At 48.5% G+C, this 24,714-nt stretch overlaps 1 long non-coding RNA gene across 1 annotated transcript; it reads right to left on the reverse strand.

Annotated features, from left to right (window-relative positions):
* Window positions 1-11,484: 11,484 nt before the first annotated feature.
* Window positions 11,485-18,803, reverse strand: LOC144167109 (uncharacterized). Its single transcript, XR_013321848.1, has 2 exons — window positions 18,740-18,803; window positions 11,485-11,637 (listed from the first exon to the last, which is right to left on the reverse strand). It is a non-coding gene; the product is annotated as an uncharacterized LOC144167109 (long non-coding RNA).
* Window positions 18,804-24,714: the final 5,911 nt, after the last annotated feature.

A 24,714-nucleotide genomic window follows, 5' to 3' on the forward strand; every position in this document is an offset into this window, starting at 1 on the left:
AGACAAAGCACGAAACCTGAATCGCTCAGACATTCTCAGAGGCACCAAAACCTCCCACGACAAACCGCAAACGAACTTGGTCTTAACACATTCCGCATCTGTTCCCAAAGTCTCGTCTATACTAAAAAAATTCCCTCGCACTTCCCCGAGGGGGAGAGTGTGTAAGTGCGAATGCACGGTTGCTCTTGAAGCAGGCGTCGGCTCGAGCGAAGTCCCTGGCGGCGGCGCGAAGGGCCACTCGACGTTGCCGCTTCGCCTCGGCCTCTCGCCGCTGTTAAAACTTGCTGAGAGATATCTCCTGATAAAAAGGAAGCGTTTTACATAGTTATCTAAGCTTTGAAATTTCGTGTCAGTACTCCTTTAAGCGGGTGCATTAGCCCTTCTCACGCCCGATTCCTGGTCAATCCCTCACGTGGGTATGTGCCATGAGGAGGCGCCCAACACCCGCAGTCACTGAGCGGAGAGAAGAGGAGGAGAGTAGCGCGTGCCCATCTCCCCCCGTTGCTAGGGAAGACGAGGAGGAAGACGAGGAGTGCGCGCACCCGCAGCTGTTGCTATGCGGACTACGGCGGCGGACGATTCAGGCTCGCTTAAGAAGTGCATTCGCACTTAAAAGCACTATAACATTCTTACCCAAAGTGAGCGCCTAAAACATATTTTTCCCGAACCTCCACGGGTTGTGTACAGGAGAAACAAAACATTAGGGATGTCCTGACCTCATCCAAAATAAGGACTCAAACGACCGGCGGATGCAGTCCTTGCGAGAAGCCTCGATGTCAAATATGCACGCACATGGCCACAACGGATACCGCGGTCAGTTCAGCCTCTGACTTTCGTCTAAAAATCAAAGGAAACCTGAACTGTGATAGTTCCAATGTGGTATATTTGCTCGAGTGTATGGCGTGCCACCTACAATACATCGGGCAAACACAAAAGTCGTTCAGATCTAGGTTTAATAATCACAAGTCACATTCCAAAACTCTGCCATCTCTCCCGTTGTCAAAACACGTCAACCTTCCTGGGCACTCTTTTGACCACCTCAGAGCCACGATATTAGAATCTGGGTTTCGCTCTCACCATGATCGACTAATCCGCGAATCGTATCTCATTTATAAGTTCAAATCCGCATCTTCAGGCATTAATGAGAGTTTGGGAAAATTATCGTCTTTGGTGGGTACCTAAGCCATTTTTCACTGTTTTCCTTTCACCGTTTTGTTTGTTTGTTTGTTTGTTTCATTCGCCCTACCGAACACTTCAGCCACCACACGTTTCCCCCCCCCTCCCAACGTTTGTCTGTCTCCCCTTTTTTTTCGTAGAATAGTAGCTACATTCCCAGTACGCCTCCGCTCCCGCGGTTGGCAGCCCCCTTTGGGGGGTTCAATTTGTTATCGCGAACGCGCCGTCCGCGCGGTCACTCACCATCTTCCTCCATGTTGCGCGGATCCCCACCCCTCCGCTTCTTGGACTGTCAATCATTACTCACTTCTTTGCATGCCTCCATCATGCTGTGACATGCTTTTATTGTATACACAGAAACTTGTTGACCCTTACTGGCTACCGATTCAATAGTTGCTTCCACGCAGGACACACCTAGTTACTTCCTACCTGGCTAAATAATTGTTTGCGTTGCTGGCACGTGCGCTCTTCTGTGACTTCTGTGAACTTGTAAAGTGCCCTGACATTCCCCACGCCGCCGGTAATTGGTGTTTTCAGGAATGGGTGCGTCACCGGCGGCTTCTGTTCTGTATTTATTTGTTGTTCGTGTACTTTGCATTTCGTGTGTCGAGACGTTCCCTGCACCATCCATTTATTCGTGTAATCCGTATGAAAAGCGTATTTGAGCAGCTCCCTACCCTGTCTTTTTTTTTAATGGATGAAGTTGAATATTGCTGGGCTTTTTAGAAAAGAGTTTGTCATCATGTGTATACTGCCACATGTATAATGCCCTCCCTTCCCTGTTCCCTCGCCCCAAACACGCAAATGTTGTTAAAAAAAAGGGGTACACTGCAGCACACCCTCTGCACCTATATACGCGTGCGTGCTCCAACGTTGTATGTTACTCAAGATGAAGACTGGTCCCGCAGTCGAAACGTCAGTAAACCACTGTTTTTGTTTTTAATCGTGCGTCTACCATTTTCTCAAGTATTTTTTCTGGCTCCTCGAGAAGTTTTCTTTTACTGCTTACATATCCACGAAGGAACCAGCCATGACCACGACTAAAAACATCATCTGGAAATTTCCCAAGGTCCCTGCCACCACGGTCGTTATCGGCGACTACCCCACACCAAGCATCTCTACCAGCACTTTGACCCCAACCGACCAGGTACGCCTGCTTTTATCACCCAGCCCGGAGCATGCATCGGCGACGTGCAGTCCCTCCTAGACTTCGTTCCGGATACTACAAAAACGATCATCCTGCACGTCGGAACAAACGACCTGGCCACCGTCAATGGATCCACGGCATTCGAAAGATACAAGGCTCTCCTGGACCTGATTGTTCAGGAATGTCCGAAGGTGTCTCGTGTGTACATGACCCTGGTGCTGCCAAGAGGCACGAACCGCCGCCTCAGGATCCGAAACTACCGGTTTGTTGGCCGGTGCAACCGAGAGGCGTCGTTCTTCAATCGGCTTCTCCGGAACCGACGATCAAGAACGCTGTTCTACATTGACCACGAGCTGCAGTTCCATCCTGCGGCACGAGTTCTTGCAGCAGACGGCCTTAACCCCAGCTTCGAAGGCGTCGCTCTCATGGCCAGCCACCTCCATGGCATGTGCCTCAGACGGAGGGGCCCGTCTACAACCTGGTCTTCGACCTGGCCGACCAACTCCGCGCCGGCGGAGCCGTCCCTTCAGGCCTCAACATCACCGCCGCGCAGCTACGCCGCCTCGGCCGCTGCCCCTGCGGTGCCTTCCACTGCAGCTTCTTCGAGTCGGCAGTACAACCTCCGTTCGAACACTTCAAAGTTCCCGCCCCGCGGCCGCAAGGATTGACTGTGCCCTACTGATGCCGGTAACGCAACCAACCATAATGTCTCTAGGAAATTTTTAGATGCCAGAAAACTAACCGACAAACGTGTCCGATATGAGATGCATGCCTCCACTCTTAAACAGTACCTCAATTCCTCCATTGTGCCCAAAGGTCTTGCAATAGAATTAAAACCAGCCACATCTGAGTTGTCGCCTGCAAATAAGGAAAAGTGGGACAGTGTGCTCAAATCCGCTTCATTGGACTTGATACGCATAATTATCGATCACTACCAGACAAATTTTGAACTTTTGGTAAGGAACGAAAAACTTCTCTTTCCCCATCTCAACAAACATGAGATCGAGTCATTGCCCTCGCACGAATTAAAGGTTCGAGATAAGCTGTCTAATGTCAAGGCCAAAAAATTCTCGCGTGATAATGTTATCCCTAAACCAGACGGGTCCCCTGTTAGCACCTTACCAGTCACACAGCAAGAAGATGTCGAGAGTAGTAACATAGTCAACTTGTCAGATGCGGTTTGGTCCAACGCCGATTTGAGCATACTTTCTAGGGGTTTGAGTTCTTGCCCAACAACAGGGTTTTTTTCCGAATTCCTGCTTTTTAAAGATCTGGAAAATTTTGCCCGTACCATGAGGTTGAAGGAATACTTTCATGACCGCGAAACATCTAGTGACACTGCTAAATTGCTTCCAAGCCCTCAACACTGGACACCACCCCCCCAGCGGGACGAGTGCTTAGATATGTATATCAAAGCTGTGCCACAAGACATCATTGAAGCGTACAAAAAGCAGTGTACCTTCTGCCATAAGCTCTCCATCAGTGAAAAAAATTCATTAGAAACCCTCTCTCACCGCACTGATATTGTAATTAAACCAGCTGACAAAGGTGGTGCAATAGTAATACTTAACCAGGTTGACTACGTTAAAGAAGCACAAAGGCAGCTATCAGACTCGTCATTCTACAAACCACTCGAAAATGATCCTACAGCCGACTTTAAAGAAACCATTAAAGAACATCTCACTCAATTGGTGAAGGATGGAGCAATGGCAGAAAGAACCGCCCATTCACTTGTTCCGCTTAATCCTGTAGCCGGCAGGTTTTACTTGCTGCCAAAAATCCACAAAAAAGATAATCCCGGCCTCCCAATCGTCGCGGGGATAGGCACCGTCACGGAACACCTTTCGCGGTACGTGGACTCGATAATTAGCATCATACCGCCTAGTTTTCCTTCCTACATTAAAGATACTAACCACTTCCTTTCGGACGTTTTAGATTTGGATATTCCCAGCAATTCCCTCCTGGTTACAATGGATGTTGCGTCACTCTACAAAAATATTCCGCACGACGATGGAATCCGAGCAGTAACTCACGCTTACAGAGAAGGAACCTTTGACAAATTTGTTGATGGCTCTACACTAAGCACTCTTCTTCGGCTAATTCTAGAGCTTAACAATTTTGAGTTCGATGGAAAACACTACGTCCAAATAAGTGGAACATCTATGGGAACACGCGTAGGGCCAAACTATGCCAATATTTTCATGGGCGTCCTAGAGGGTGAATTTCTGAATAGCCAGAGCTTAAAGCCACTCTATTATAAGCGTTTCATTGATGATGTATTCCTGATTTGGACCCACGGGCAGGCGAACCTGATAACCTTCATAGACGCGTTCAACTCTGCGCATCCCTCCATTTCTTTTTCTTGCCAATACTCTCCGTCTACTGTTAATTTTCTTGACGTCAACGTCACCGTCTCAGACGGCAAACTGATCACTAAACTGTACCGAACACCGACCGACAAGCAACAGTACCTACATTTTCAAAGTAGTCACGTCAAACATTGCAAAACCGGAATTCCTTATAGCCAAGCTCATCGTTTTCGTCGAATTTGCTCAAAGGAAGCGGACTTCAATGATAATTGTAAGGAGCTACGCAGTGCACTTTTGAAACAAAAATATCCCGTTGAAATATTTGACAACCCTATAGACAGAGCACGAAACCTGAATCGCTCAGACATTCTCAGAGGCACCAAAACCTCCCACGACAAACCGGAAACGAACTTGGTCTTAACACATTCCGCATCTGTTCCCAAAGTCTCGTCTATACTAAAAAAGCACTATAACATTCTTACCCAAAGTGAGCGCCTAAAACATATTTTTCCCGAACCCCCACGGGTTGTGTACAGGAGAAACAAAAACATTAGGGATGTCCTGACCTCATCCAAAATAAGGACTCAAACGACCGGCGGATGCAGTCCTTGCGGGAAGCCTCGATGTCAAATATGCACGCACATGTCCACAACGGTTACCGCGGTCAGTTCAGCCTTTGACTTTCGTCTAAAAATCAAAGGAAACCTCAACTGTGATAGTTCCAATGTGGTATATTTGCTCGAGTGTACGGCGTGCCACCTACAATACATCGGGCAAACACAAAAGTCGTTCAGATCTAGGTTTAATAATCACAAGTCACATTCCAAAACTGTGCCATCTCTCCCGTTGTCAAAACACGTTAACCTTCCTGGGCACTCTTTTGACCACCTCAGAGCCACGATATTAGAATCTGGGTTTCGCTCTCACCATGATCGACTAATCCGCGAATCGTATCTCATTTATAAGTTCAAATCCGCATCTTCAGGCATTAATGAGAGTTTGGGGAAAGTATCGTCTTTGGTGGGTACCTAAGCCATTTTTCACTGTTTTCCTTTCACCGTTTTTTTGTTTGTTTGTTTGTTTGTTTGTTTCATTCGCCCTACCAAACACTGTCAGCCACGACACGTTCCCCCCCCCCCTCCCCATCCTTGTCTGTCTCCCCTTTTTTTTTCGTGGAATAGTAGCTGCAGTCCCAGTCAACGTTTTTAGATTAACTCAGTTTGCAAACTGCGCCTTGAGAGGCGGCACTATTTTGTCGCCACTCCGAGAGGTGGCGCTGGCGTTGCGTTGAGATCTAGTTTGTGGAGCGGGGCTCGCTCCAGCCATGTGCTTTCGCTGTGCTGTTGGTGCTCGGCTGTCCATCACGCCTTTATTAGCGCATTAACTCCGTGCTGTCATCGTGCATACATATTTTAGTGGATCTCTGAAGTGTCGGTGCGGTTTGTTGACGTCCTCCGCGCCGGGCTGCCGTTCGGGGTATGCTTCGGCAGCGGCAAAGTTCGTGCCGCGGCATTTCTCCAAGTCGCCGAAGGATCCTGACGGATTGAACCCGTGGAAAAGCGCGATTCCGTGGAAAGAATTCAAAGTTACGTCATAAACATACGCCGCTGTCGCTGGCCGCTGCTGTCGCCGACCAGGCGGTGGCGCTGCGGTAGCGTTGAGATCGGTCTGGGCGCGTCGTCTGCTTCTCCTTGCTTGAAAAGGCGCCGGTGAACGCCCACCACACACCGTTAACGTACCTTTGAAATGCACAATCCAACTTCGCTCTAATCTTCCGCTTTAGTGACAAGAGCTCTACATTTTTATGGCCATTTTGAGGAGACACAAGCTCTATTTCGGATGGGAAAAAGGCAAGCCAAACGCTGCACAGTGCGCTTGCTTTCAGGCGCATCCCGTTCCAACGGACCCCAGTACGGGATCCCTTATACCTCAATAATATTTAAAGTATACCCGAACACGTCTTACACGGTTGAAACTGCGGAAAAGCCTACAATAGTCAACCACCCGTTTGGAATCAAGAAAGGATGCCTTGCCATTTTTATTTATGATGCGGAAGCAAATGCAGTAAGTACATTTTCACAGAAGTATATTTGCAATTCTAACAAAATTAGTGAGCCGATCGGAAACCAAGCGCTGCAACAGTAGTCGGCTTTATTAATAACAAACAAAATATACCAATTTAATATTAAACTAATGTTTTTCGACGATTTTATTTCTTTGGGGTGTATAATGTGCTTTCTTGACAGAAATAAAGTATTCCTTGGATGAGAATATTTGTCGAGAGCTTCGCCGCTGCGACATTCCACAATAAAACACAATAAAAACAACGTACTCTACTCTCGCTACCAGACCACTGCTCAGTGGTGATCTCTGCGCCCTCAAGCGTATTTTTTTTTCTTTTTTTTTATTTTTTGTCTTTCCCGCTATGGCGGATTTGTTGTAGCGTATGTGCGGTCGTCGCTTTTCAGCAGCGGCGGGTTAAACAACGGATCGCCAGCGATGCGACATGGTGAGTGTGGTGAGTACATACGACCAGTTTGTTACGATTCAATGCTTTTAATACCTCTACGCTTCCTTCTTTGCTGTCCCGCCCTAAACTGTTGTCGCGAGGTTTCACACTCGATCCGCGAGGGCAAATTAAACGGACGATCATTGTAAATTTACCGCAGCATCTAATGACTGTTGGAATCCGTTGGCATTAGCTGTTAATAGTGCCAGTCTTTGGTGTTTCGCAGACAAGCTGGTTGTCAACCTGAATGCAAACGAATGAAAACGCAGCACACATTAGGTAGGTAGGAAGCCAGCGACGCGGATGAGACAACTGGCTGCCTTGGCATTTAATTACAGCAAAATGTTTGCACCAAGAAAATTGATGAGCTATAGCGATCGCCATCCATCACGTTAAAACCACATTCTCGCAATCTGTGTTCCTTAACTGAAAGGTACAAACGTTGCTTTGTACATTGTTCGCGACGCTGTTTCTTCTCACTTTCGCAGCTTTTTTCAGTCTCTCGCAGGGCATATTGTCGCGGCATTAGTTTAGTATGCACTCGTACGGCTAAAGTCAAGCCTACAGATTTTCAGGCGATGAAAGACTTCGCAACCCCTTTGGCTCTTACTCGGAAATAATGTTGGGGCGTTGCTATACCCACCAGCAAACAATAAAACAGAGTACAGTGCGCGTGCCACACACTTGTCTATAACAGCGAGTTCATCTTCATTGAACTACCTCTGAAAACGGCGGAAACAAGCTTTTACAAAAACTGTAAGGCCAAAAGATGTGGGTAAGATTTAAGAACGCCATGCCATAGTAGTTTTCTTTATATCCTTTTCGGGCGAGGAAGGATGAGGCTAGAAGTATGACAGTTGTGTTATAGATAAGTGTGTTGTTCTCTGTACATACTATATCACCGGTGGTTAAGGAGCTAGGGATAAATGAGTGACAAAGAAGGAAAGGAAAACAGTAAGTTAGCTATCATTTTTGACAAGTGACTTTAAGGTACCCGCAACATTTTTGAAAGTACAAGGGCAGTCTCACCAAAACTGAGAACCCTGCATGATTTAGTAACGTGACGGGTTGGCCTAGTTGATATTCCATTGCTCGAACAGTGTAGGGCAATAAAATGGACAGGGACTGTGAAAGGACAACACAAGTGCGCTACTACAACTGCAGTTTATTATACAGACACTCTTTTTTAAAATCAAGCTAAGGACAAATAAAACTGTGCAGAAAGAAAAAGAACAAATAAAGGGGTAATCACGAGTGATTAATTCTGCACGCTCAGACACCCATCAACCCATGCGCCATTGCAAAATTGAATTTCAGTTCAATTTCTCTGTCTGATGGTGCAAGTGATGCACGCCAATACACCTGTCTTATGCAGTCTTGAGTATTTGCTGCTTCTACTTTTTATTTTTTCATTGTTGAAGTTTGCTAATCGGCATAAAAACTACCTCCCTACTGTGCCGATCGCTCGATCGACTGCAGCGGGTGGAGCTGAGATTGGGTAAACCATTCAGGCATCATTGCAATGTACCTGGGACCCACTGCAGTGGCTATAGTGTTGTGCTGCTGAGACCAAGGACGCAGGTTCGATTCCCGGCCATGGCGGCTGCTTTTCTGATGGAGGCGGAAAGCAAAAACGCCTGTGTGGTCGAGATTCGGTGCACGCTAAAGATGCCCAGGTGGTCAAAATTAATCCCGAGCCCTCCACTACAGTATGCCTTTAGCGAAGGTGTAGCTTTGGCACAAACCCCACAAACAATTATTCAAGCATTGTACCAGGTGAAGAAAAAATAATGTAAAAGGTAAATAAGTTTGCATTGTTTTCCGTTCATGCAAATGAATTAAACATGCTGCTGGTCATAACAGAAATTTCAGGGTTCAGTTTTTTGGTATGAAGGCCTCTGGTACTAGTGCTCCCTTTAGTACGTGTGATCAAATGCTGTGTGCTGGCCACCAGACCCACCCGCAGCTTGGAGAACATCTTGTACAGCCTTCTGCTCAGTTATTATTGGCCAACTGCTAAGGCCCCTGTTGTCTACCTAAGAGCTGCTTTAGAAGTAGTGCGTGTGTGTGTGCGTGTGTGCAAGTCATGCAAATCAGTTAGGCAGGCAGGTGAAAGTGTTATTTGGTGTGTTAAACCGGAAATTAGACTGCTTATCCTTCCGGTTTAGCAACCATTCTTTGGTGCTGTCTTCATGTGGCACCCAATTTGTGCTTCCCATTATAGCAACTCAGGACCATAGCCAGATTTTTTTTTTGGGGGGGGGTATGGATTTTGGGAAGGGGGTAGTTTTCCCGAATGCAACAGTAAGTATTGCTTACATGCTGCCTGGAAAAGGTTTCAGGAGGGGTTCAAACCCCCAACTTCCCCCCCCCCTCTGGGTACGGCCCTGTAGCTACTGCATGTAATTCAGAGTTCAGCTGACCATCATCTGAAGTGAAACTTTGCTTCTTTTGCAGCTGACCATGGCCACGGTGACTGCGACACACTGGGCCATCTTTGGATGTGCAGAAGAATGGAGCAATAAATTTGTACACTTTAATAACGAAATACTTCTGTTGAATGGTTACCTGTGCTACCAGAAATGGTTACCTGTGCTGAGATTTATGGGCCGATCAAAATTCATCACATAGAGGTAATTGCAGGGTATTATTTTCTAGTACCAGGGTCCTTTCACCCGACCGTGGTTCCCAAGAAAGACACGGAGTCCCTGGAAAACCACACCTTTACTGGAAGTCCCGTTCCCCCAAGGTCCGATCATCAGCAGGTCACGCTGTGGACACCTAGTCCAGCACTGTTGGCCATGTTCTAATCCAGGCCATGTCGTGCCACATCTTCGTCTTCCCCTGGGACATATCCCGTGGGATTGACCACCGCCACCATTGTCCGGTTACAATTTAAAACGACGCGAAAGGAGCAGTATAACGGATGAGCAGTTGTACACAAGCAAATTACATAGGCAAAGTTACACATGCCGTGGTCCCCGGCTAGTCATCATTTGTCTGGCTGAAGTGCAGAATAAATGTCTTTCCATTTCTGACCATTTTGGTGTTGCCGTGTCACTTCCTCAGCAAGTGTGACAAGGTCATGCGAGGCGACAAAATGAGCCATAATGGAGTAAGGAATACAACAGGAGTTGCAAGTTGTTTGTTTTCATCACGTTACTATTAGTAGACTACCTATAACAAAGCTACCTTTTCAGTTCTTATGAGGTTTCACTGTAAATGCCACGAAAAAGTAAATCCCTGTTACTCAAAGGGGCTTACTCTTCATTTTTTCATGAAGAAAAAATGAATGTTTGGTTCATTGGAATGACTGCCTCATTAGTATGACACTGGCACGCATTATGGGACGCAGTGCAACTTGCTGAGGCCAGCAAAAGCAAACGCAAGTTGTTAGGCAAGGCTTATGAGCTTGAAAAACAAGGTTTTTTTTTCATTTTATAATAGTAAGAATCAGGTGAACAGTGGAACTTGAAAAACTTATGTAAACTAAACAAAAGTACCAGTGTGCACTGTTGTACTGTGCACACTGTGCTTGCTAGAGCTGCTCAGCAGTATGGCGCTTTGGAGTTTTCTCACAACACTGGCCGATTGGCGTAAACGACATCGTCTTAGGTGACCCTATTTCTTGAGCATACCCTATATTTCACGAAACGATTACTACATGCTGTAACAAAGACAAGCCAGAAATACAAGCGAGGTGCAAATACGCTCAAAAACAAAGTGAGTATGGACAGTGGGCCTGAGTGCTATTCATGCGCCATCTAGAGGATGGGCGGTAAACGAAGCAATGCAATTATAAGGCATTTATTTTGCCACAGGGCATAGATGAGGGAGTAGGAGTTGATGACCAAAGTTAATTGAACATGAAAATGTTCACTTCGCAGATGAAGTCCAAGAGGGAATGATGATGAGGCCCATGTATCCATGAAGTGTATGCAATTGCGTCGCCTACACGGAGGCCTGTCACCGCAAGATGTTGCATCCTTGTTGGATGGAAGGCAAGGTTTCCCTATCCGCTGCAGCCCTAGTTAACGTGCTCAACATTCATTTCAAATAACTGCCCTGGATATATCATCGCTGACATCACAAGACACTATTTAGCGAGATGATTGAAACTTTGGCTTAAATTGTGTAATCTCTCAATGAATAAGGCATCATTCGCTGCTTGGCAAGCAGTAGGGGCACTATAAGACACCCAATGTTGTGAGTGAAACTGGTATTTTGTCGTAATGGCCCCTTTAAGGCGAATAAAAGGTTTTCTCTACAACAGGATTTGTAGCAACTGTGAAACTTAGCAAAGAACTGTAATGTTGTGGCACAGCAGATAAGACGAACCATGGTTGAAGGTTATGAGCGATCTATTTACAACATTTACAAAATGGCCATGAGAGAGTCAGTGCTGGCTTCGCCCCCACACAGCTTCTCCCTCGTCATTGTCATCAATGGTCAGCCATGGGAATTTTCGTCCACCATGCCCCGTGACAGAATGGCACCTGTAAAAATCAAGGAATGGTCAGGGTTACTCATTAAAGGCCAACGGTACTCACACTTCAGCTCGGCCAGATTTATCAATTTGTAGTAAGTACCACCCAACGCCGCCTGTTTAAACATTGCCTGACACGTCGCGCGCTTTTCAATAGGAAGGGTAGGGACGCTTAGTTCAGCCACTCATCCGCTATGTGGTGCGCGCCGGCGGACATTTCGCCTTACGTCACTGCTCTGGAGTCGCGAACGCTGCACCCACTTCTATGACGTGTGTCTGTCGGCTTGCCTGTTGGGTTTCAAGAGCCGTTTCGCTCACATCTTAGGCCGGACGGGGCGATAGTTCTGGGGCGCGCTGGGGATCTTGTTCAACGTGTCGCTCGCTTTAAACTTGCTGCATTTTCCCAAAGATAACCGACGGAGGAGGAACTGAATTATATGTGTAAGAACATATTGCCGCCAACCATACATTGGGTTTGTTTATTTGTGTTTTGCTTTTACCGCCCGGCTGCGCCGGTCTGTGTTATCTCTGCGCCAAGGGAAGCGCGTGTTAAATTCTTTCTTTCTGTGCCGCATGTGTTATCTGTTGTGATAGGGAGAGCATTCCGATCTAACGTGAACAGCCCAGAATAATCTTCTTGGATCTACTATGTTCTCGATGCGAATCGACGTTTCGAGAACCACGCGCGCCAAAAGATAAAAAGCCTGCAGTGCGGACGCCGGGGCATTCGATTCGACGACACTCGCCTGTGAAAGTCACTTTGTTGACCGCTGCTTCGCCGCCTCTGTATTCTTTTGAGTTGTTAGGGGAGCACAAGTTCGCTCCAATAAACGTGTTTCTCATTCAACACCACTGCATCGTCCCTGTCTTCGTGACATCTGGTGGAGGTGCTGGGTACGCACCCTTCATGCCCACTACAACCTCGAAAAGCCGCCAAGCCAGTCCAACAAGAGCCAGCCCCCGCCTGCAAGATTTACCGCCCGAGTTCGGTCTTCTGCCAGAAGGGCCCAAGAGAAGGAACGCTGCAACCAACACCATGGTGCAAGAAACAACGTCGCCAATCATCCTGCAGCAGCCCCGAGAACCGCCATCGTTCCGGGGAGCCCCCGCTGAAGACCCCGAAGAATGGTTGGAGAAGTTGGAGCGAGTCCGCATCTTCAACAGGTGGGACGATGAAGAAACGTTCCGGCATGTCTTCTTTTACTTAGAAGATGCTGCTCGAACTTGGTTCGAGAACCATGAGAGCTCTTTGACCGACTGGACTCAATTCAAGAGGGAGTTCCTTAAGACCTTCACTACCGTGGTGAGAAAAGAGCGAGCTGCGCTTTTGCTTGAAACTCGAACGCAGCACCCCAACGAAGGAGTCGTGATTTTCGTTGAGGAAATGAAGCGACTTTTTCGTCGTGCGGACCCTGAAATGACCGAGGAAAAGAAGCTCAGGTTTCTAATGCGAGGAGTGAAGCAAGAGCTTTTTGCTTGTCTAGTCCGTAACCCTCCGAAGACAGTGGCCGAATTCGCGTCTGAGGCGGCCGCGATGGAGAAGACGCTAGAAATTCGAACCAGGCAGTACGACCGCCCTGTCAACGCGCTGTTCTCGGAGACCATCGGTGCTGCAAATGGAAGCTCCGATACATTGCGAGAGACCATCCGAGCAGTGGTCAGGGAGGAGCTTCGGAAGCTTTTTCCAACGACGCCGCAACCTCAAGTGGCTTCCCTGACCGACGTAATCCGAGAAGAAGTCCAAAACGCACTGGGAACTTCTACGCCGTCGGAAGCACCCCGCGAACCACAAGCCATGACCTACTCCTCGGCTGTTCTTCAACCCCGCCCTGCTCCAACCCGTCGTCAAGAGGCTGAGCCATACCGCCGTCCAACGCCGCCCGCCCGACGCCCTGTAGACCAATACCAGACGCCAAGGAAGACCGACGTGTGGCGAACGCCCGATAATCGCCCGCTGTGCTACCACTGCGGAGAGGCCGACCACATCTACCGTCGCTGTCCCTACAAGAGGCTCGGTTTGCGAGGGTTCTCCGTCGACGCCCCACGCCCCCGATACGGCCAGCGCCCTGCTGAGATCGAAGAATACCTCTCCAACACCAACCGAGGACCAGCCCGCTTCAACCGTTCACCGTCGCCCTACCCGTCTCAGTCACCAAACCGCCGCAGCACTGCTGACTTCTCACGTGGAAGTTCCCCCAGCCCACGCGGGGGAAACTAAAAGCAGCAACTTCGGGAGGTAAAGTTGCACAACGGCGGAAAAATGAAAACCCTCCAACGACGCAGCGACTCGCTGACGACCATCATTCACGACATGCCCTCATCCCGACGACCCGACCTAGCCCTAACGAGACTCCTGAACACGACGACAGCTACACGGCGCGACGCGTACCCGACCTGACCAAGACGTCCGTTGAGAAGACGACGACAACGACGATGCACAGTGCCCGACCATCAACACGTACAAGCAGAGATACGACGCCCCGACGAACCCGCAACTCGAGGACGACTGCATCTGACGTCAAGGTGTCCATCGACGGCTTTGACGTAGTCGCCCTCGTAGACACGGGAGCGGACTATTCGGTAATGAGCGGACCATTTGCGTCTAAACTGAAGAAAGTTATGACCAGATGGGACGGTCCGCACATACGCACAGCAGGAGGCCACCTCGTGACGCCAAGTGGAACGTGCACATCGCGCGTCACCATAGACGGCACAACGTACCCTGCGGCGTTCGTCGTTCTGCCTAACTGCTCCCGCGACGTGATTCTCGGAATGGACTTTTTGACGGACAACGGCGCAATAATTGATCTGCAGACCAAGTCGATAACATTTTCCTCCAATCACTCCACGACGCCGCAGCCGAACCCCGATCACCGTGCTGCTGTCAGGATCGCCGACGATCACATCACCCTGCCACCCCGCGCAAGCTTGATGATCGCCGTCTACTGTGAGGATGCTGCTTCTGACATCGATGCTATCGTAGAGAGTGATCGAAGGTTGCTTCTCGACCGCGGTGTCTCCGTCGCAAGAGGCATTGCGCACTTTAAGCAACGCCAATCTCACGTTTTGGTCACTAATTTCACCGAAGAGTACCAGCATTTAAACAAGGGAGCTGCAATTGCGTTCCTCGAAGAAACGCAAGAAGCAAGTGATGTGATCGCAGTCGCCGACTTTGAACGCACACCCGTAGAAACATTCAAGCTCCCGCAGCAATTCGACGTGAATCCGGCGCTACCGCAAGAACAACGGAAAAAATTATTGGCTTTGCTGCGTCGCTATAGCGAATGTTTTTCGTCGAGCGCAAAACTACGTCAGACCCCTCTAGCGAAGCACCGAATAATAACCGAAGATGGAGCCCGACCTACCCGACAGTCACCGTACCGCGTCTCTTCACACGAACGGGAAGCCATCCGGACTCAAGTCGACGACATGCTGAGCGATGACATTATACAGCCATCGAAAAGCCCCTGGGCTGCGCCCGTCGTACTCGTAAAGAAAAAAGACGGCACATTAAGGTTTTGCGTTGACTACCGGCGACTGAACAAAATCACGAAAAAGGACGTGTACCCCCTCCCCCGAATCGACGACGCCCTCGACCACCTCTGCCACGCGAAGTACTTCTCATCGATGGACCTGAAGACCGGCTACTGGCAAATTGAAGTGGACGAGAGAGACCGAGAGAAGACTGCATTTATAACCCCAGACGGCCTATACGAGTTCAAGGTGATGCCGTTTGGGCTGTGCACAGCACCAGCGACGTTTCAAAGAGTCATGGACACTGTGCTAGCTGGCCTTAAGTGGCACACCTGCCTCGTATACCTCGACGACGTAGTGGTATTCGCCCGAACTTTCGACGAACACCTTGCAAGGTTGGAGTCTGTACTCGAGGCCATTCGTACGTCGGGGTTGACGCTGAAGCCTGAAAAGTGCCGTTTCGCATACGGGGAACTCAAGTTCTTGGGCCACGTCGTCAACGCCGCGGGAGTCCTACCTGACCCGGCAAAAACTTCAGCCATTGCGAACTTCCCAAGGCCAAAAGACAAGAAGGGCGTGCGGAGATTTCTCGGGCTGTGCGCATACTACCGGCGCTTCGTCGCAAACTTCGCACGCATTGCAGAGCCACTCACGCGCTTGACGAAAGATAGCACCCCTTTCAGCTGGGAAAACGACCAAGAAAAAGCATTCGGCGAGCTGCAAAAACGCCTGCAAAGCCCGCCCGTGCTCGCTCATTTCGACGGAAATGCCGAAACGGAAATGCATACGGACGCCAGTGATATAGGCTTGGGTGCCGTCCTTATCCAAAAGCAAAGCGGCTGCGAAAGGGTAATCGCCTATGCTAGCCGTGGTCTGTCGAAGGAGGAGAAAAACTATTCTGCCTCTGAGAAAGAGTGCCTGGCTATTATATGGGCGATTTCAAAATTTCGCCCATACGTGTATGGAAGGCCATTCAAGGTTGTAACAGACCACCATGCGCTGTGTTGGCTCGCCAATTTGAAGGACCCCTCTGGCCGTCTTGGGCGGTGGAGCTTGCGCCTGCAGGAGTTCGACGTTACAGTCGTTTATAAATCCGGCAGGAAACACTCCGACGCCGACTGCCTGTCCCGCGCCCCCGTCGACCCACCACCACAAGACTCTGATGAAGACAGCGCGTTCTTCGGGATCGTGACGGAGAGCGACCTAGCCGCCCAGCAGCGTGCCGACCCCGACTTACGCGTCATAATCGAGTACCTCGAGGGATGCAACGTTGCCGTTCCTAGGACCTTCAAACGCAGTTTACCAGCATTCAGCCTGAGAAACTCCGTCCTTGTGAAGAAGAATTTCAGCCCCGGAACAAGAGCGAATTACCTTCTCGTCATCCCCGCGGACCTTCGTGACGAAATTTTGGAAGCGTGCCACGACGACCCGTCTTCCGGACATCTGGGCACAGCCCGCACTATCGGAAAAATCAAGGCGAGGTACTACTGGCCCGGCCTTACCTCTGACGTCACCCACTACGTCCGGAGCTGCCGTGACTGCCAGCGACGAAAAACGCCGCCGACAAGACCCGCCGGACTTCTGCAACCGATCGCCGTCCCATCGAGACCATTTCAACAGATTGGAATGGACCTTTTAGGCCCGTTCCCTACGTCACGATCACAGAACAAGTGGATTGTCGTAGCGACAGACTACATGACGCGCTACGCAGAGACCGCCGCTCTTCCGAGGGGGACTGCACAAGAAGTGGCGAAGTTCTTTATAAGCCAGGTTGTGCTGCGACATGGAGCCCCGGAAGTCCTAATCACAGACCGCGGAACGGCATTTACTGCGGAGCTGATGCAAGGAGTATTACGCTACAGCAACACGGATCACCGAAGAACGACGGCGTACCACCCCCAAACGAACGGACTAACAGAACGTCTGAACAAGACAATCGCAGATATGCTGTCAATGTACGTTGACGTTGAACATAAGACTTGGGACGAAGTGCTCCCGTATGTCACGTTTGCGTACAACACGGCTATCCAGGAGACGACACAGCTGACGCCGTTCGAGCTTGTCTACGGTAGAAGGCCGACTACGATGCTCGACGCCATGCTTCCGCACGTAGAAGACGACGACCTCAACGCCGACGTCCACGGATATCTTCAACGTGCGGAGGAGGCCCGCCAGCTCGCTCGAGTTCGTATAACGGACCAGCAGCTGGTGGATGCGGGCCGCTACAACCTCCGACGCCGAGACGCCGAGTACCAACCAGGGGATCGTGTGTGGGTTTGGACTCCCATCCGACGACGCGGACTCAGTGAGAAGCTCCTGCGAAGGTATTTCGGACCCTACCAGATTCTACGACGTGTTGGCCAACTTACCTACGAAGTGATCCCCGATGGTGACTCCGGCACATCACGACGACGCACGCGGCCTGAAGTCGTCCACGTGGTTCGCTTAAAACCTTTCTACGGACGATGACGAACTTTTATTTTCATTTGTTCGGACTGTCGCTTATGTTAGCATCGGGTCGATGCACTCTTAGAGGGGGGGGTAATGCCGCCAACCATACATTGGGTTTGTTTATTTGTGTTTTGCTTTTACCGCCCGGCTGCGCCGGTCTGTATTATCTCTGCGCCAAGGGAAGCGCGTGTTAAATTCTTTCTTTCTGTGCCGCATGTGTTATCTGTTGTGATAGGGAGAGCATTCCGATCTAACGTGAACAGCCCAGAATAATCTTCTTGGATCTACTATGTTCTCGATGCGAATCGACGTTTCGAGAACCACGCGCGCCAAAAGATAAAAAGCCTGCAGTGCGGACGCCGGGGCATTCGATTCGACGACACTCGCCTGTGAAAGTCACTTTGTTGACCGCTGCTTCGCCGCCTCTGTATTCTTTTGAGTTGTTAGGGGAGCACAAGTTCGCTCCAATAAACGTGTTTCTCATTCAACACCACTGCATCGTCCCTGTCTTCGTGACAATATTAATTGTCAGGTAGATAAATAGTGAACAGAAAAACGATATTTTAGGAAGGCACAGCCATTATTTTACTGATGTTTTTTTTCTCTCAGGAGGATTTAGGGAGGAAAAAATTGCCGGCACATTTTTCATTCAGACACTCGCTTCCACCATTACTTTCGAAAAATATCACGTGCTTGTATCATGATGAGATGTTCATACGGAGAACATGCAACAGGGTTGCCGCTATTTAATACTGCAAAAATTCCTGAACAATTCGCAGCTTCTATGTTTCGATGCATAAATAAATAATTGGTTTTCTTCGTTTGCTGGTGTGATTATTGGACCTGCTTGGTACGCTGGTTATACGCACGCACCTTGACAACAAATTTGTCACGTGTTTATATTTGGCAGAGGCATAAACAGTAATATTTAACAGCCTCAGAATGCATTGCAACACCACAACGAATGTGATGCACTGTGCGGAAGAAGCAAGACATGGAATATTATTGGGGCTTCCTGTAGACGCTTCCTCGTATTAGTCCAAGGATCGTTCGTTTAATTTGTCCTCGCGGATCGAGTGTGAAACCTCGCGACAACAGTCTCGGGGCGGGACAGCAAAGAAGGAAGCGTAGAGGTATTAAAAGTATTGAACCGTAACAGACTGGTCGTATGTATTCACCACACTCACCATGTCGCATCGCTGGCGATCCGTTGGTCAACCGGCCGCTGCTGAAAAACGACCACCGCACGCTACATCAAAGCCGCCATCATGCGAGAGACAAAAAAAAAAAGAAAAAAAAAGTACGCTTGAGAGCGCAGAGATCACGACCGAGCAGTGGTCTGGTAGCGAGAGTAGACTGTGTTGTTTTTATTGTTTTATTGTGGAATGTCGCAGCGGCGAAGCTCTCGTTGCTTGGAGGGCCGCGTTCTTTGCCAACTGACCTAATCTAAAAACGTTGGTCCCAGTACGCCTCCGCTACCGCGGTTGGCAGCCCCCTTTGGGGGGTTAAATTTGTTATCGCGAACGCGCCGTCCGCGCGGTCACTCACCGTCTTCTTCCATGTTGCGGGGACCCCCCCCTCCGCTTCTTAGACTGTCAATCATTACTCACTTCTTTGCATGCCTCCATCATGCTGTGACATGCTTTTATTGTATACACAGAAACTTGTTGACCCTTACTGGCTACCGATTCAATAGTTGCTTCCACGCAGGACACACCTAGTTACTTCCTACCTGGCTAAATAATTTGTTGCGTTGCTGGCACGTGCGCTCTTCTGTGACTTCTGTGAACTTGTAAAGTGCCCTGACATTCCCTACGCCGCCGGTAATTGGTGTTTTCAGGAATGGATGCGTCACCGGCGGCTTCTGTTCTGTATTTATTTGTTTTTTGTGTACTTTGCATTTCGTGTGTCGAGACGTTCCCTGCACCATCCATTTATTCGTGTAATCCGTATGAAAAGCGTATTTGAGCAGCTCCCTACCCTGTTTTTTTTTAGATGGATGAATTTGAATATTGCTGGGCTTTTTAGAAAAGAGTTTGTCATCATGTGTATACTGCCACATGTATAATGCCCTCCCTTCCCTGTTCCCTCGCCCCAAACACGCAAATGTTGTTAAAAAAAAGGGGTACACTGCAGCACACCCTCTGCACCTATATACGCGTGCGTGCTCCAACGTTGTATGTTACTCAAGATGAAGACTGGTCCCGCAGTCGAAACGTCAGTAAACCACTGTTTTTGTTTTTAATCGTGCGTCTACGATTTTCTCAAGTATTTTTTCTGGCTCCTCGAGAAGTTTTCTTTTTCTGCTTATATATATATATATATATATATGTATACACTATTACCTCGTTAACTCGAAGTAGTAAAAACCGGGAAATATTTCGAGATAAGCCGATTTTCGAAATAAGTAAAGTTGCGCGAATTGCCATGAAACATCGAGTTCTTTGCAAAAATGGCGCTGCTACTTACCAGTTCTTCAACATCAGCTTTCTATCTTGCTTTTCATAAAGGTTTGAAAGAGAAAACAACATAGAAGAGACGTTCACCGGCTGGGTTTCGTGGCTCTGCAATTTTATTTAGCAGAAAAGAACTGCGTAGTGCTGGTGTGCTTTGCAGCCGCACTCGGCCCTAGTAAAGAGTCCTCTAGCTGCTTGACGCATCGCATGAGCCGATCTTCCCCGCCGGTGCTCTCCATTGGGTTTTTCTCCGCACGACACAGCTGTATGTTCTAGTACACTGCACCTCTGGGCGTGTCTCTACCGTTACATGACGAGCCACAGGGTTGCTTGACGAAGTTGATATGCCTCTAGGTTCAGACTTCGTGTTCGGGAAAAACATCATTTTTGTGGTAGGCCCGGCTAAACGATAAAAAAAAAATCAAGGGATTTAGGCGTGCCAGCATCGCCCGAATCTTGTGAAACGGTCCGCGGCACCAAAATTTTCGTTCCACTCTCAGTCAAGATTTCGAGATACCCGCAGTTTCGCCCAAAAATACTTCGAAATAAAGGGCAACAAATACATGGGACGTATACGAAATGGTTCGGGGCCCCAGAAAATTTCGACTTAGCCGATTTTTCGAGATATGCGAGTTCGAGTTAACGAGGTGTTACTGTATATATATATATATATATATATATATATATATATATATATATATATATATATTGTAAGAGGAAAGCAGGCTGGAACAAGGGAATGGTAATTCCAAGGCACGTCTCTTTACTCAGCCCGCAGGGAACTCAGAGACTCGGCAGAACAAGCCCAGACGATGATGATAATCCACAAATGATGATGATAATGGGTATGTACAGGTGAGAGATTGGTCCCACTAGCGAATGGCAATTAATTCATTCCATGAGTCTTCTTCATGAGTCAAGGCACCAATAAACGCTCACACTTTCCCCCCCTCGCTGGGAAGCGGCCGCCTGGACGCTTGTAGCTAAGGCGCACGCTGGGTAAAACGCTTCATACGAGAAACATGGACGACTTCACTTCCACGTCTGCGACGGTCGTTGGAGGCAACTGCAGGAGACACTCTATAGTTGACAGGTGAAGTTTGTTCAATGACGGTGTATGGACCAATATAGCGGCTCAGAAACTTCTCGCACAGGCCCGGCGATCGTATCGGGGTCCACAAAAGCACCTCTTCACCGGGATGAAACTCGATGTTGCGGTGCTGAGCATCGTAATGAGCTTTTCGTTCCTGCTGCGTTGCTTCAGTGTGGATGCGGGCTAGGTGTCGACAGTGGTTAACCCGGGAGATGAACTGGTCAGAAAACGGGGTAACGGGAGAGACCGGTGCAGATAAGAAAGCGGTATCAATAAAGAAGGAAGGGGAACGGCCAAAAACCAAGAAAAATGGTGAGTAGCTAGTGGTGCGCTGAATTGCTGTGTTGTAGGCAAAGGTTACAAACGGAAGAATTTGGTCCCAGTTGGTGTGGTCTGGTTTGATATACATAGAGAGCATATCAGAGAGAGTCCGGTGAAAGCGTTCAGTGAGGCCGTTCGTCTGAGGATGATAGCTGCTGGTTGTTTTATGAATCGTATCTGCCGCTTGAAGCACTTCAGCCACAATTCGGGACAAGAAGGCCTTGCCGCGGTCGCTTAAAAGGACGCGGGGTGCACCGTGGCGCAAGATGATATTCTGCAGCAGAAAGTCAGCGATTTCTTGGGCGCAGCCAGATCGTAGAGGGGCCGTCTCGGCGTACCTGGTTAGATGGTCGACAGCAGTCACTATCCAGCGATAGCCGTTTGGTGTGCTGGGAAGCGGGCCGTACAGGTCAATGCCCACAGCTTCGAAGGGCGCCGAAGGACAAGGTGCCGGTTGTAGCAACCCGGCTGGCGGAGTCGTAGTGCGTTTTCGGTGCTGGCATTTGGTGCATGAAGAAATGTACTTTGCCACGCATGTCGACATCCCAGGCCAAAAGAAGCGACAACGAATGCGATCGTAGGTTTTGACAAACCCGAGATGTCCTGCTGTCGGATCATCGTGAAATGCCTCTAACACAGTTGCGCGTAGCTCCTGAGGTAGGACAGGGACCCACCTGGCCCCTGTAGGGTGGTGGCTGTAACGGTGCAGAACTCCGTTTTCAAGCCGAAACTTCTGGAGTTGGCGACGTAACCGGCTGTTGGGAGGTCGCGCGGAACCGTCTATCCGATCGATTATTCTGCGACAAAAAGTATCGTCGCGCTGTTTGGCCGGGAGACTGATGTCATCAACCGTGGAGTAAGCAATGGGCGCCATGGGTAAAGCAGGCCTGCTTGCCGGCGAGAAGCAGACGGCCGATTGCGATAAGGGACAGCGTGAGAGGGCATCTGCATCTAAATGCTTTTTCCCGGACTTATACGTGATGGTAAAATGATACTGCTGTAGACGGAGAACCCAACGGCCGAGGCGGCCGGAGAGGTTCTTCAACGTCGACAACCAACATAATGCGTGATGGTCAGTGACGACATTGAAATGTCGACCGTACAAGTAAGGGCGGAACTTCTGGATGGCCCACACAACAGCAAGGCATTCCTGCTCCGTGATTGTATAGTTTTGTTCTGCCGACGTCAGTGTGCGGCTAGCATAGGCGACCACTCGCTCCCTCTTGCACGAATCGAGTTGCAACAGGACTGCACCGATGCCTTGACCACTGGCGTCCGTGTGTAGAACCGTTGGTGCAGCGTCATCGAAGTGGCAAAGCACAGGGCTCGACGTGAGTGCGTTTTTCAGAGCTTGAAAAGCCCGTTCGCAATCTTCACTCCAAACAAAAGCTGTGCCAGAACGCAAGAGGTTATTGAGAGGAGAAGCAACTGTTGCAAAATTTCGTATGAAGCGGCGGAAGTACGATGCTAGTCCGAGGAAGCTGCGAAGGTCTTTTTGCTGTAGCGGGCGCGGAAAATTTAGAACTGCAGAAATCTTCGCAGGGTCTGGTTGTATGCCGGTTTTGCTCACGATGTGCCCTAACACCTTTATCGATTTACTGGCGAATGTGCACTTTTTTGTATTAATCTGGAGTCCGGCATTTGAGAGACACGCCAGTACCTCGTCGAGACGTTGGAGATGTTGCTCAAACGTGGTTGAAAAAACAACAATGTCGTCGAGGTAGCAGAGGCAAGTTTTCCATTTGAGGCCGCGGAGCACGGTATCAATCATGCGTTCAAATGTCGCGGGCGCATTACATAGCCCGAAAGGCATAACATTGAATTCGTAAAGCCCATCAGGAGTGGCGAAGGCCGTCTTTTCTTTGTCATCTTCGTGCATGGGGATTTGCCAATAACCGGAGCGTAAATCAAGGCTGGAGAAGAACTCCGCTCCTTGGTTGCGTTCGACCCCGACCTCTACCCGAACCGGCCGCACCCCTGGAGCTTCGTTCAGGACGCCTTGTGCTACCCCGCACCTCCACCACTTGTAAGAGGAAAGCAGGCTGGAACAAGGGAATGGTAATTCCAAGGCACGTCTCTTTACTCAGCCCGCAGGGAACTCAGAGACTCGGCAGAACAAGCCCAGACGATGATGATAATCCACAAATGATGATGATAATGGGTATGTACAGGTGAGAGATTGGTCCCACTAGCGAATGGCAATTAATTCATTCCATGAGTCTTCTTCATGAGTCAAGGCACCAATAAACGCTCACAATATATATATATATATATATATATATATATATATATATATATATATATATATATATATATATATATATATATATATATATATATATATATATATATATATATATATATATATATATATAGGTTGGGAAATGAGGGGCTCGTTAGGAAATACAGAAAGAAATGCCGGCAGTCTACAACGCCAAAGGCGGCATAGGGGAATGATTAGACTATTTTTTACCGTTAGTGACGTTACATATTTTTTTTATGATTAATTACGTGAGAAAGAAAGAAAGAAAAACACGCGCCGAAAGGCGTGGGTTCGGTCCCCTCTCTGGGCGCGTGTTTTTCTTTCTTTCTTTCTCACGTAATTAATAATAAAAAAAAATATGTAACGTCACTAACGGTAAAAAATAGTCTAATCATTCCCCTATGCCGCCTTTGGCGTTGTAGACTGCCGGCATTTCTTTCTGTACATATATATATATATATATATATATATATATATATATATATATATATATATATATATATAAATATATAAGGTTAGTAGAGACAGAGACAAACGAGAAAGACGTAGAAAATAGAAATTCGTTTACTGACGTTTCAGGAAGAGGACTCCCTTTCTTCAGAGTACAAAATAAGTTCGTTTCAGAGTTATCTATATACAGAAAATGTAGCAAGGGCGAGGGCAAAGTAAGAGGAGGGAGAGTTTGTACAAATGGATCATGATTGGTGGGTAGCAAAAGAATGAAGAGAGAGCGGGAAAATAAATTATAAAAAGGATAATAAGAACACAGTTACGCGGCACGAACATGGAAAAAAAATAGAAAAAAAGAGAGAGAAGAACCAAACACAGAAAAAAATAAATAATTAAAAAATAAAAAATAAATAACAAGGTAATTTTCCCCTCCCCCGGGGTAACGGGGGTGAAAGAGGGGTCAAAGCAAGATATGCCCATGCACGTGTTTGACATGGGCAAAAAGATTAGTGACGCGGAACGAAGAAGTTCCAAAGAAGATATGTAAATGCACACAAATGGCGCACATCTGCCCATACA

The sequence above is a fragment of the Haemaphysalis longicornis genome, unplaced genomic scaffold (genome assembly GCF_048455015.1).
Source record: "Haemaphysalis longicornis isolate Haplotype H1 unplaced genomic scaffold, Haemaphysalis longicornis Haplotype H1 scaffold_2, whole genome shotgun sequence".
Classification (NCBI taxonomy): domain Eukaryota; kingdom Metazoa; phylum Arthropoda; class Arachnida; order Ixodida; family Ixodidae; genus Haemaphysalis; species Haemaphysalis longicornis.